This window comes from Trachemys scripta, chromosome 9, assembly GCF_013100865.1.
Source record: "Trachemys scripta elegans isolate TJP31775 chromosome 9, CAS_Tse_1.0, whole genome shotgun sequence".
Lineage (NCBI taxonomy): Eukaryota > Metazoa > Chordata > Testudines > Emydidae > Trachemys > Trachemys scripta.
Window position 1 is genome coordinate 66,065,423 of NC_048306.1, and position 13,907 is coordinate 66,079,329.

The following is a 13,907-nucleotide window of genomic DNA, read 5'->3' on the forward strand; positions in this document are numbered from 1 at the left end:
TCTTCTCCATCCTATATATTTTGTATCCATTCTTCCTCCCATTCAAGGCAATTTGAAAACTCATTTTGTCTTCTATGGAAATAGGTCCAAGGCCTTCATTGATAGGTAGTGAGAGTAAAGGGAGACCACTAAACAACAAATAGAGGAGAGGTAAGAAGAGCATCCAATCATACATTTTAGAGACTGGGAAGGAGAAGGTGGTTTGAATAGTTAGATGTTTGGGATAGCTAATATGTCTTTGAAAGCATTGACTTTAAGCAGAAAGGAATACGACAGTTTCATGTGGGCCCCAAATGTTCCTACTGATATGACATTAATCCCACCAACCATCCTAAAATATTGTCTCTCTCTCTCTTCCTTTTGGTGACCCAGGGAGGATTCCTGGAATTCTGCTCCACACAAAAGGCATTAATTATTGTAATTATGTTATAACTTATGGTGGGAGCTTTTCAGTGTTTGTCTGAGGCAGCAGCAAAGCCAGTTGGATGGCAATTTTATAGCCAAATTAATAAAAGAAAGATTGAAAATCCAGGTATTGACTACAACATCATCTCCTTTGATGTAGCAACTAAAAATAAGCAGGTGATGAAAGGGCACTTCTGTCTGTTGTTAGCATAACATTGCCTTTTTCCTGCATGGCAGTCACTTTGACAGAGTTTCAGCTGATATACTAATTTTTATCCCCAAATTTTACGGTTCAATTAACTTTTAATAAATTAAAACTATCAAGGCAGGTTAAAGCTGGTCAGGAATGAGCTTCAAGAAAGACCAGAACATGGTACTGACTGCAAATAGCTCTACAGTTACATCTCCAAGTGCTTCAATGGGACAATCAAATATGCAAGAGTGATTAGAAGGACCAGGAACAAAGCATAAAAATAAACAGTTCTACATCATTTTAAGTAAATGAGTTAAAAGAACATGAGACTTAATACATGTGGTTAGCAAGTTATTATTTTAACTATTTGTTGTCTGTATTTCAATAGCACTTAGAGATAGAGCTGGTTAACCAATTTTTAATTTCTTAGAAAAAAATATAATTTTATAGAAAATTTTCACAAAACAATTTGTGCCTCTTTTTTTGGTCATTCTTTTTCTACAGGCCTCAGCAGAGACCAGGGACCCTTTGTACTAGGTACAAATGACTAATAAGAAACAGTCCCTGCTCTGAAGAGCTTACAATGTAAATAGAAGAACAGGAGTACTTGTGGCACCTTAGAGACTAACAAATTTATTAGAGCATAAGCTTTCGTGGACTACAGCCCACTTCTTCGGATGCATATAGAATGGAACATATATTGAGGAGATATATATACACACATACAGAGAGCATAAACAGGTGGGAGTTGTCTTACCAACTCTGAGAGGCCAATTAAGTAAGAGAAAAAAAACTTTTGAAGTGATAATCAAGCTAGCCCAGTACAGACAGTTTGATAAGAAGTGTGAGAATACTTACAAGGGGAGATAGAGTCAATGTTTGTAATGGCTCAGCCATTCCCAGTCCTTATTCAAACCGGAGTTGATTGTGTCTGGTTTGCATATCAATTCTAGTTCAGCAGTCTATTTAGTATGTAAATAGACAAGACAGACAAAGGGTGAAAAGAGGAAGCATTAGGGAACTGAGGCACAGAGACAATAAGTATTTTGCCCATTGTCACAGAAGTCTGTGGCAGAGCTGGGAATCAAATCCACATTTCCTGAGTCTCAGCCTAATGCTCTAACCATAATATTGATCCATTACACAGGTAGTAGGAAACTAGGATGTGTAACTCAGAACCTGACCCCTTCCAAAATAGAGAATTATTATTATTATGCTACTATCTGTCTTTTGCTGAACTGGTGTGCATAGTGAATAGTGTTTACAGCGTGGGAAAATGGGCCAACGAAAACAATATAATAGTGAGGTTTTGATTTTTTTTTTCACCATATTTTAAAATATACTCTTCTGTCTTCCACTAGTCTTGGAGCAGGTGAAAGTAACTCAATATTGCCAAACATGTCATGTTCTTATAGTGTTACTGAGTGGGTTTTATGGAACAGGAGTATGAGAAAAATTCTGAATTAATGTAAAAATATATAGAATAGAGACTGAATTGTAGAAAAACAATTTTTTCCCACATAGATTGCATTGTTTATGAAAAAAACTGGTCCTAAAATTAATTCTGGAAGATAGATCTCACAAAACTTCCCACCTCCAACTTATACACTGTAGCACAGCCTAACTAGATAAAGAAAGGCACTGATGCATTTTGTGACTGACATATTGATACAGTGCAACCCAGCTATAAGAACACTATGTGATTCATGCTGTGGGATATTAAATTTCAATTGCTTTTCTGAAGTACTACAAAATGCTATTCAAAACTAAGGCATCTTTTATGGGCATTGTACAGTATGCCCATATTAAAGTCGCACTGAAGAAGTGACAAGCACATATTTTGAAGACAAAGGAAAGATGAGCAACCTTTAAAAAACAAAACAAAAAGTGCCATAATAAAATTCTCCTGTCTTTTAGAAGTTGGAACACACATAAAGGTTGTAATGCATTAAGCATACTGGAATATTTTTTTTAAATCACTGAAATGCTTTGCCAAAACAACAGCCTCTTTCATGAACAATTTCTTAATTTACACTGGATCAGGAGGTTCTTTGGATAATTAAAACACACGGAAGACCAGCATAATTGCTAGAGTGAAACAAGCAATGAATACTGAAGTGGTCTACTATAATTAGCGGCTGCCTATTTCCCCTTGTTAGAAGTAGAAAGGTGTCAAGGATAGTGGTCTAATAATTACAATGTTGAACTGAAATTCAAGTTCCTGGGATCATTTCCCAACTCTGACACTGATTTTTTACATGCCCTTGGACAAGTCAGTTAAACTGAGACACAGAGTCTATCTGTAAAATGATTTGGATAATAAACGTATTCATATGAGTGTTGTCAGAGGCAAACCCACACTCAAAATCCACAGGCAGAGGGAATCCCCGGGATGTGGGGTGAGAGGCAGGAAGGGCAGAACCAGGATGGTTCTACTGTGCAAGAGAGACCATGGATTTGGGAGGCCACACAAGGGAGGTGCACCCACTGGACGATGTAAAATCCAGCATTCCGGGTCTCCGTATGCAATAGTACTTGGGTATTTGGTGGGACCATAGTAAGGGAATGCCAGGACTACAGGGTCCATAACTGCATGGATTCCGCCCCCAACCCCTGGATGAGATATGCTGGGGCTGTTAGACTGATGTAGTCTCTGTGGAAGGAATCCACAGCCACAGTATGATTTGGAGGTAAGAGGACTGTTACCTTATGGCTTCATGCTGAGATACACATCATACAATTTGCTACTTGGGCTGGGTGCTGTGTCCTTGGATGAAGGGCATAATGTAAGAGCAAAGTTTTATTATCATCATCAATCAAAAAATCACATACAGGGAATATTAAATAACTGGGTGTAATTAAATATTAAATATTCAAATTACTCCATTTCATTAGTGCACAGGAAGACTACATTACAGTAATTTGTTAATACAGTGCTGTAAGTATAAAAAGAAAGAATACCTACACAAAGACATGGGGGTGAAGGGTGAATAGAAACCAGATACACAGATCTCTGAAGGTCTGAATAGGGAGTTGATTTTTTGTCACGATACAGTTAGCCTGTGCAGTCTCAATTCTTTCTTACCTCACTTTGTGGCTCTCCTACCATCGCACAGGCCCTCTCAGAGGTCCAGAGAGGCCCGGGCCATTTCCAGCTTTTGAGGCCCCTAGCCATAATAAAAATAAAAAATGATGACACATGGTCTAATCTTGTGCCATCAGAACCAATATATTTTTATTAATATTTATGAACATTTTAAACTCTTTAATATGACAAAATCTATATTAGTTAACAAAAAAAATTACGTCTTTTACCAAATCACATCTCTTATTTGCTTAAATTTGAAGCTCCATGCTGAGAGAGTGTGTCACATTTTGGTCCAATAGGGATGCGCATAAAAACAAGTTGTGAAACTTATCAAATGCCAAAAAATTAACAAGTGTCTAAATTTAAGGCCCCCTTTGAGCTTGAGGCCCAGGCCAAATGGCCCTCCTGGCCTCCCCTCTGATTGGCCCTACCATCACATGCTATTAAAAAGGAACACTCACGGTGTTCTTGATTTTAACAAAGCACATATGAGTAATGGCTCTTTGCAATTGAAATAGCCGTAACCATCGCTTACCAGAAGAAATAGACTCCTCCCACACATCTTGTCATTCCCTGCCACATTATGTGTAATTTAAAATAGTTATGCAGGGGCAGGGGATTGCAATTTTTAATTGTTTGTTGGGCATATCTGACACTGTATAACTAATAACATCTTAAAGGACCACATTAACCTTTGCACAGCTGGGTCAGAGATAAAGCAGGGTTCAAAGAATCTTCCACGCCCTTCTCCCTATTCCTATGCATCCCACAAGAGGGCTAGATATACATGCAGTCTCTGCACATTGCCCCAGTGTAGACCAGTGGCAGCATGCCACACTCCAGCCCAGTGACAGCAAGGTTTTGGTTTGGAAACACAATTTCTACATATACTTTTAGAAGTATTGTTCATATTCATTTAATGTTACATTAACAAAAATGTCTCCGGTTATTCTCATGCATTCAAACCGTCAATGACACTTCTGTTGTAACACACACACACACACACACACACATACAAACACACACAGAGCAACACAAGACTATAAGGGGGTGGTGGGCAGCAGCACATTGTCACCTGCTTTTAGCATTGGGTGGAACAAGGAAAGCCTGAGACCTCTGAAATTATTTTTGGCAATTTTAGCAGAACTCTTCACACAAGATCAGTGACTGAAGGAGTCTTGAGGAGATATCCATTAATCATTGCTGCATGAAGCCCTCTACAAAGGGCAGGACTACCAAAGCATTACCCAGTGAGGGAAATGAGCCCGGGAGTTGGTCTGGTGGCTCAGACTCAGCAAACAATTAACCAGCAGGTTGAGAAAGGTGACATCTCTGTTCAAATGAGTACTATTTCTATCTGCCCTGCCAGTCACACCTTCCAGAAGGTAGGCACAGATCTTTTCCAGCCACTGGATACAGCCTACCTGCTAGCAACTGACTTCTCAAGACTAATTGTAGCAGCTAGTGTGGTATTGGAGAGGAAATAGCACTACATTTAGTTTGGTATTGGAGAATATGCAATCCACATTCTCTCTCTGATGAGTCCCAGGGCAAGTCTTTGATTATCCTATCTCCTAGAACTGGAAGGGACCTTGAAAGGTCATCAAGTCCAGCCCCCTGCCTTCACTAGCAGGACCAAGTACTGATTTTGCCCCAGATCCCTAAGTGGCCCCTTCAAGGATTGAACTCACAACCCTAGGTTTAGTAGGCCAGTGCTCAACCCCCTCTTTTCATAAGAAACTATTAAGAAGTGTGGCACATCCTGATATCATTTGACCTCCAAAGGTAACAGTAATATAGAAAACAAGCCACTAAAATGGTGAAACTTTTCATGAATCCCCAAATCATCAACTAGTGATCTTAGCATACTTGTTAACTATTGAGTCTAGCTGAACTGTTAATGTTATCCAGCATCCCAGCAACGGTAGAACCCTGATGGTCTGAATTCCCCATCATCTACAGGAATTAAGGTATATCCAAACTTTGATATGAGAGACTAGAACAGGTAATGCAGGCTCGACACTATTAGGAAGTGTGCACCCCAGTGAAAGACACTCAGAAAATGGATACAGTAGGCATTTTAAGGCTTTCAGGATAAAGTCCATTGTGTCTAGGGACATATAGAGAATTGCATGGCCCCTGTAAGCTTCAACAACCTTTGAAATATTTATGCATATTGCATCTGTCAACAGCAAGTTATGGAACACCATTATCCTCTCCATCCACTGTTTGTTGTACCTTAATTTATTTCTGCAGGACAGCATACGTATTTAGGATTGGTCTTGATGCCTTCTATTCCACATTCACTCATTTTCATGTGGAAGGTTGGTATAACAGCACAGGAAAATTTACAAAGGAATTGCCAGACTGGATCAGACTCATGGTCTATCTAGTGCAGTCTCCTGAGAGTGGCCAGCCCAAACATTTCAGAGAAAGGTACAAGAAGCCCCACAGTAGGCAGATCTAGTATAATCCATCCCCAAGAAAAATCTCCTCCTAGCCCCTAATAGGCTTTGGCTTAGATCTTGATACATACGCTTTTATATCCATTCAAGTTATTATATTTCAGATATTCCATATTCTTATGTAGATGAATGTAAAATTCCTCTTTGAATCTTACTAAATTCTTGGCCTCATTGACATGCTGTGGCTACAAGTTAGCTAGTCTAATTACATGTGTGAAATTATTATTATTTTGAATTCATCACCTTTCAGTTACAGTGACTGTTCTCTTGTTCTCTTGCATTATGAGACAGGGAAAATAGAAGTTCCCAATCTATCATCCCAGCCCATACCATTAAATTATTTTCCATACTTTAATCATGTACTCTCCTATTTCTCTACTCACGAAAGTAAACAATCCCAATATTTTCTCTCTCTTCCTGAGTTTCTGCAGGCTGAGTGTTAATCCCTGAACCTATCTTGATAGGTCCCTCTACAATTCTTGACATTCTTGTCTGGATTTGACTAATTTACGTAATGTAATATAATCTGCAAATTTTGCCAGCTCTTTGCTTACCTCCTTTGCCACATCTTGCAAAATATATTAAACGCCAGTCCTAGCACAGAACCTTGTGGCACCCTGCTGTTAACATTATACCATGATGAAAATTAAACATTCATTCCTTCTCTTTCCTCCCTGCCCCCAACTCTTTGTGACATTTTGATTCAGGATAATACATTGCCTCTCATTTTATGACTACTTACTTTCTTCAGTAGCCTCTTTTGAGGCCCCTTGTCAAAATCCTTTTGAAAGTCTATATAAATTATATCAGCCAATTCTCCTTTATCCACTACTTTATAAACTCATTCAAAATATACTAATATATATTCATAGAATCATAGAATACTAGGGTTGGAAGAGACCTCAGGAGGTCATCTAGTCCAATCCCCTGCTCAAAGCAGGACCAACACCAACTAAATCATCCCAGCCAAGGCTTTGTCAAGCCAGGCCTTAAAAACCTCTAAGGATGGAGATTCCACCACCTCCCTAGGTAACCCATTCCAGTGCTTCACCACCCTCCTAGTGAAATAGTGTTTCCTAATATCCAACCTTGTCTCCTAATATCCCACTGCACCTTGAGACCATTGCTTCTTGTTCTGTCATCTGCCACCACTCAGAACAGCTTAGCTCCATCCTCTTTGGAACCCCCTTTTGGGTTGTTGGAGGCTGCTATCAAATCCCCCCTCACACTTCTCTTCTGCAGAATAAATAACCCCAGTTCCCTCAGCCTCTCCTTGTAAGTCATGTGCCCCAGCCCCCTAATCATTTTCATTGCCCTCCGCTGGACTCTCTCCAATTTGTCCACATCCCTTCATTAGTGGGGGGACCAAAACTGGATGCTATACTCCAGATGTGGCCTCACCAGTACCCAATAGAGGGGATTAATGACTTCCCTCGATCTGCTGGCAATGCTCCTACTAATACAGCCCAATACACCATTGGCCTTCTTGGCAACAAGGGCACACTGCTGACTCATATCCAGCTTCTCATCCACTGTAATCCCCAGGTCCTTTTCTGCAGAACTGCTGCTTAGCCAGTCGGTCCCCAGTTTGTAGCAGTGCATGGGATTCTTCCTTCCTAAGTGCAGAACTCTGTACTTGTCCTTGTTGAACCACGTCAGATTTCTTTTGGCCCAATCCTCCAATTTGTCTGGGTCACTCTGGACCCTATCCCTGCCCTCCATCATATCTACCTCTCCCCCAGCTTAGTGTCATCTGCGAACTTGCTGTGGGTGCAATTAATCCCATCACCCAAATCATTAATAAAAATATTGAACAAAACCAGCCCCAGGACCAATCCCTGGGGCACTCCGCTTGATACCGGCTGCCAACTAGACATTAAGCCGTTGATCACTACCCGTTGAACCCAATGATCTAGCCAGCTATCTATCCACCTTATAGTCCATTCATACAATCCATACTTTTTAACTTGCTGGCAAGAATACTGTGGGAGACTGTATCGAAAGCTTTGCTAAAGTCAAGATATATCACATCCACTGCTTTCCCCATATCCACAGAGCCAGTTATCTCATCATAGAAGGCAATCAAGTTGTCAGGCATGACTTGTCCTTGGTGAATCCATGTTGACTGTTCCTGATCCCCTTCCTCTCCTCCAAGTGCTTCAAAATGGATTCCTTGAGGACCTGCTCCATGATTTTGCTGGGGACTGAAGTGAGGCTGACTGGTCTGTAGTTCCCCGGGTTCTCTTTTTCCCCTTTTTATAATATGGGCACTATATTTATCTTTTTCCAATTGTCCGGGACCTCCCCTGATCGCCACAAATTTTCAAAGATAATGGCCAATGGGTCTGCAATCACATCAGCCAACTTGCTCAGCACCCTTGGATGCATTAGATCTGGACCCATAGACTTGTGCATGTCCAGCTTTTCTAAATAGTTCTTAACCTGTTCTTTCACCACTGAGGGCTGCTCGACTACTCCCCATGATGTATTGCCCAGTGCAGCAGTCTGGGAGCTGCCCCTGTCTGTGAAGAAGACTGAAGCAAAAAAAAAAAAAAAAAAAGCATTGAGTACTTCAGCTTTTTTCACATCATCTGTCACTATGTTGCCTCCCCCATTCAGTAAGAGTCCCACACTTTCCCCAACCTTCTTCTTGTTGCTAACACACCTGTAGAAACCTTTTTTGTTACCCTTCACATCCCTTGCTAACTGCAACTCCAATTGTGCCCTGTCCTTCCTGATTACACCCCTGCATGCTCTAGCAATATTTTTATATTCCTCCCTAGTCATCTGTCCAAATTTCCACTTCTTGTAAGCTTCTTTTTGAGTTTAAACTCACCGAAGATTTCACTGTTAAGCCAAGCTGGTCGCCTGCTGTATTTGCTCTTCTTTCTGTACTTTGGGATGGTTTGTTCCTGCACCCTCAATAAGACTTCTTTAAAATGCAGCCAGCTCTCCTGGACTCCTTTCCCCCTCATATTAGCCTCCCAGGGAATCCTGCCCATCAGTTACTTAAGGGAGTCTAAGTCTGCTTTTCTGAAGTCCAGGATCCATATTTTGCTGCTCTCCTTTCTTCCTTTTTTCAGGATCCTGAATTCAACCATCTCATGGTCACTGCTTCCTAGGTTGCCACCCACTTCTATTTCCCATACCAGTTCTTCCCTGTTTCTAAGCAGCAGGTCAAGAGGAGCATGGCCCCTAGTCGGTTCCTCCAGCACTTGTACCAGAAAGTTGTCCTCAACACTCTCCAGAAACTTCCTAGTTTGTGCACTGCTGTATTGCTCTCCCAGAAGATGTCAGGGTGATTGAACCAGGGCCTGTGATCTGGAGATTTCAGTTAGTTGTCCAAAGAAAGTCTCGTCTACCTCCTCCTTTTGATCCGGTGGTCTATAGCACATGCGCACCACGACATCACCCTTGTTGCTCTCGCCTCTAAACTTAACCCAAAGACTCTCAACAGGCTTTTCTCCAGTTTCAAACTGGAGCTTTGAGCAATCATACCGCTCTCTTACATACAATACAACTCCTCCACCTTCCCTCCTATACCTGTCCTTCCTGAACAGTGGGAAGGGATAGCTCAGTGGTTTGAGCATTGGCCTGCTAACCCAGGGTTGTGAGTTCAATCCTTGAGGGGGCCACTTAGGGAACTGGGGTAAAAATCTGTCTGGGGATTGGTCCTGCTTTGAGCAGGGGGTTGGACTAGATGACCTCCTGAAGTCCCTTCCAGTTCTGATATTCTATATCCATCCATGACAGTGTTCCAGTCAGGTGAACTGCCCCACCAAGTTTCTGTTATTCCAATCACATCATAGTTCCTTGGTTGTGCCAGGACTTCCAATTCTTCTTGCTTGTTTCCCAGGCTTCTTGTGTTTGTGTACATGCACCTAAGATAACTAGCCCATTGCCCTACTTTCTCAGTATGAATCAGGAGGCTTCCTGTCTTGTACCCTCCTCCTTGTGTTTCTTCCCGGTATCCCACTCCCCCACTTACCTCTGGGCTTAGGTCACTATCCCCCGGTGAACCTAGTTTAAAGCCCTCCTCACTAGGTTAGCAAGCCTGCCTGTGAAGATGCTCTTCCTTCTCTTCCTTAGATGGATCCCATTTCTTCCTAGCAATCTTTCTTGGAATAACATCCCATGGTCGAAAAATCCAAAGCCCTCTCTCTGACACCATCTGCGTAACCACACATTCACCTCCACAATTCGATGGTCCCTACCTGGGCCTTTTCCTTCAATAGGGAGGATGGACGAGAATATGACCTGTGCCTCAAACTCCTTTATCCTTCTTCCCAGAGCCATGTAGTCTGCAGTGATCCGCTCAGGTCATTCTTGGCAGTATCATTGGTGCCCACATGCAGAAGTAGGAAGCAGTAGCGGTCTGAGGTCTTGATCAGTCTTGGCAAACACTCCGTTACATCCTGGATTCTAGCTCCAGGCAAGCAGCACACTTCTCGAGTCTCCTGGTCTGGTCAGCAGATGGATGACTCCATTTCCCTTAGGAGGGAGTCCCTGACCACCACCACCCATCTCCTCCTCTTGGAAGTGGTGGTCATGGAACCCCCATCCCTAGGACAATGCATCCCATGCCTTCCGGCCGATGGGGTCTCCTTCTAATCCCTTCACTCAGAGGGCTCTTCCAAATCCTTCTCTGCAGTAGTACCCGTGGAGACAGCCTCAAAACAGTTTCTCACCTCTATCTGCATTGGGGGTACATAGGTTCTCCTCTTTCTTCTTCTGGAGGTCACCTGCTGCTAATACTCTTCCCCATTCTGCACCACACTCTCTGATTCCGCAGTATGTTTTGCTTCCAGAACCAAACACTGACTTCTGTTCAGAAAATCTTCATTTTCTCTGATGCAATGTAGGGTTGGTACCTGGTTCTCCAGTCCTCTAACCTTCTCTTCCAATATGCAGACCAGCTTGCACTTCATACAGACGAAATTGCTTCTGTCCTCTGGGAGAAAGACAAACATGGCACATTGTGAGCAGGTCACAACAGCTGATCACTCACTATCTAGGTCTTCCTTCTAAGAGGCATGATTTTCCTTTGTAGAAACTGTGCTGATTAGACTCCTATGGTGATCTTTTATGGTGTTTGAGTATCTATTTTTAATTATTGTTTTGACCACACACAGTGCTACAAGTTGATATGTTTTCACATTCACAAGCATGGAAGTGCCTGGCTATATGTCAGTAAACAGGCTCCCTGGATGATTGCTATTTTGGATTGTTCTTAATTATACATTTTTCACTAAAAATGTAATGCTGGGTGAAGTGATTATGAATATCCTTAAAACAATTTATAACGTTCCTTTATGTATATATGTTCTGCCAGGATTCCTCTTGGAATACAAGACATGATTAAAGGCAAAGATGTACTGGCAGACTGGCCATGAATTGGTCCAATTTTTTAAACCAATATCATAAACTATTGTTTATTTTATGCCAGAAGAAAGGCAAGTTAGAGTTGGCAGTTGTTCCTAATGCTTATTACATGGAGGCCCAATGTCCTAGGATGCAAAGACTTTCCTCCGTCCTTTGATGTACAACAAACTATGCTACTTTCAAATTTGCATACTTTTCCCTGTGTTACGTATTAGAATTGAAGTACGTACCCCGTGACAGAGAGCTGGACTCCATAGTAAAAAAAAAAAAAGTGCATTATTAATCACATTATTATTTGTGGAAGAATAAGCATTTTGCTGTTTGACATCTGGTAGTCATTTATAATATCAAGGACTCCTTCTTTACAGGAATACACGTCTGATTTGATTTCATTATTTTTTGGTTTAAATGTTACCCCATTGCTTTTGTTGGCCAAAAAAAAAAAAAATTGTCATCGGGTGGGGTTAGATCTCAATTGGTAGATTTACACTGCACCGTGTGCTAAATGAGCTCCATAAGAACTATCTAATGTGTCAAATCTGTTGTTTATATAGATCTGTGGCTGGCTGGGCCCCAGTTGCTAGAGAGTGATAGCTAAACATAAAATAATCTCTGCATAAACTGTGGGTTTGTAAAAATGTAAGCGCTGCACGTTTGTGCAGTCTGAAGGAAAGTAGTCCCTCCAAATTGGTTGTTGAAATTGGAGACAGGCCTGGGCTACAGAGATCCGATGTCTGTCCAAATCTGCATCCAAAGTTTAGGGGTATTCAAATGAAGGTCACCAATGTGCACAAATCTGTGTACAACATAATAGGCCTTTCCCCATTTACTCCAACTTGACTTTGTTTCCACAGAACACGACTTTTAAATTACCATAATCATTATAAGATTCAAAACCACAAGATTGCACCCATAATCATTAGAGTTGCAATCAATAACAATGCTTCTGGACTTGTTGCCTTATAAACAACACTGATGCAGAAATGATTAACCTCAGTTGAAGGGTAAGACAACAGAAGGTTACAAGACTGTTTCCAAAAGCACAAGCAATAACCATTAGTGACTGTCTGAGCATCATAACTTATCATAGCAAGGGCCTTGTTTTCACTGCAAAAGAGACGTGTGCTTTTGTTTGCCCTCTCCCCATTTTTTTAACACTTTGGAGTAACTAATGCACATGAGCTAACCTGAAGTAAAACAAAAACACATCTAGACTTCAGGGCTCAGGATACAGGCCCGCTGAAGTCTTTGGGCTTCAACTTTGGTCCCCCCACCCGGAGCAGTGGGGCTCAGACTTCAGTCCCTCTCTTTTGGGGTCATGTAGTAATTTTTGGTTGTCAGAAGGGAGTCGCGGTTCAATGAAGTTTGAGAATCCCTGCTACACAGCAACTATCTAAGCCATATAGGGCTCTCGTCTCATGGATTGCTCTTGCAGCTGACATCGCCTCAGGCTGCTAAAATACAGCCTTTCCTGTCCCTCTGAAAGCATTGCCAGCTGGGAGCTATTGATTCCAGAATGCACTTCACAAACGGGCCCACCAGAGTCAAGATGTGTTCTGGGCATGATAAAGGTACATGTCGTTTTCTGTGATTCCCCCTTAGTGAGGCAGAATCAGGTGGCTTTGTGATTACTTTACTCTTGGAAGGGGTGGGGAGTTTTGCATTTAAGAGGTCATGGATTATGTCCAATATTATATGTGTGCTCTGCAGTGTTCCATTAGACACATTTTAGAGTGAAAATATATAGCAGGGGTGGCCAAACTGTGGCTCGTGAGCTACACGTGGCTCTTTTACAGTCAAAGTGTTGCTCACAGAGCCCCACATATCCCCCCCCATTCTCTGCCTACCAGACTAGGATGGGAGGAGGCTCAGGGCTTCTCCCCTGCAGCAGGATGGTGGGGCTAGGGGCTTCTGCCAGAGACAACTGGTGCCTGTGAACAGTGGGGGGCACAATTTAAAGGTTTGGCCCCTGAACAGCTTGAGTCATGCCCCCTACAGGCACGCTCTTACCCTCAGCAGCCCTTCCCTGCAACTCCCAGATGTTAGCTCCTTGTGGAGCGGCAGCAGCAAAGAGCTGGGAGCTACAGGGAGGGGCGGCTGCTTTAGCTCTGTGGGGAGAAGCAGCAGCAGCAAAAGCAGTGGCTCTCCCTGCAGCTCCCAGCTATTTGCCACTGGCTCCCACCACCTGGCTTCCGCAGCTCCCAGTTTGCTGGCTCCAGCAGCTTCCATTTAGGGAGGGGGCCTGGTGGCACCATATGACCAAGTGGGTCCAGCAAACCCTGGCAAAAATGTAGGGGGAAACATGCATCCACGTGGCCCCCCATGTGTTGCCTCTGGCTTCTGCCCAGCGGGGGTTGGGGGCAAGGTCTTGCCG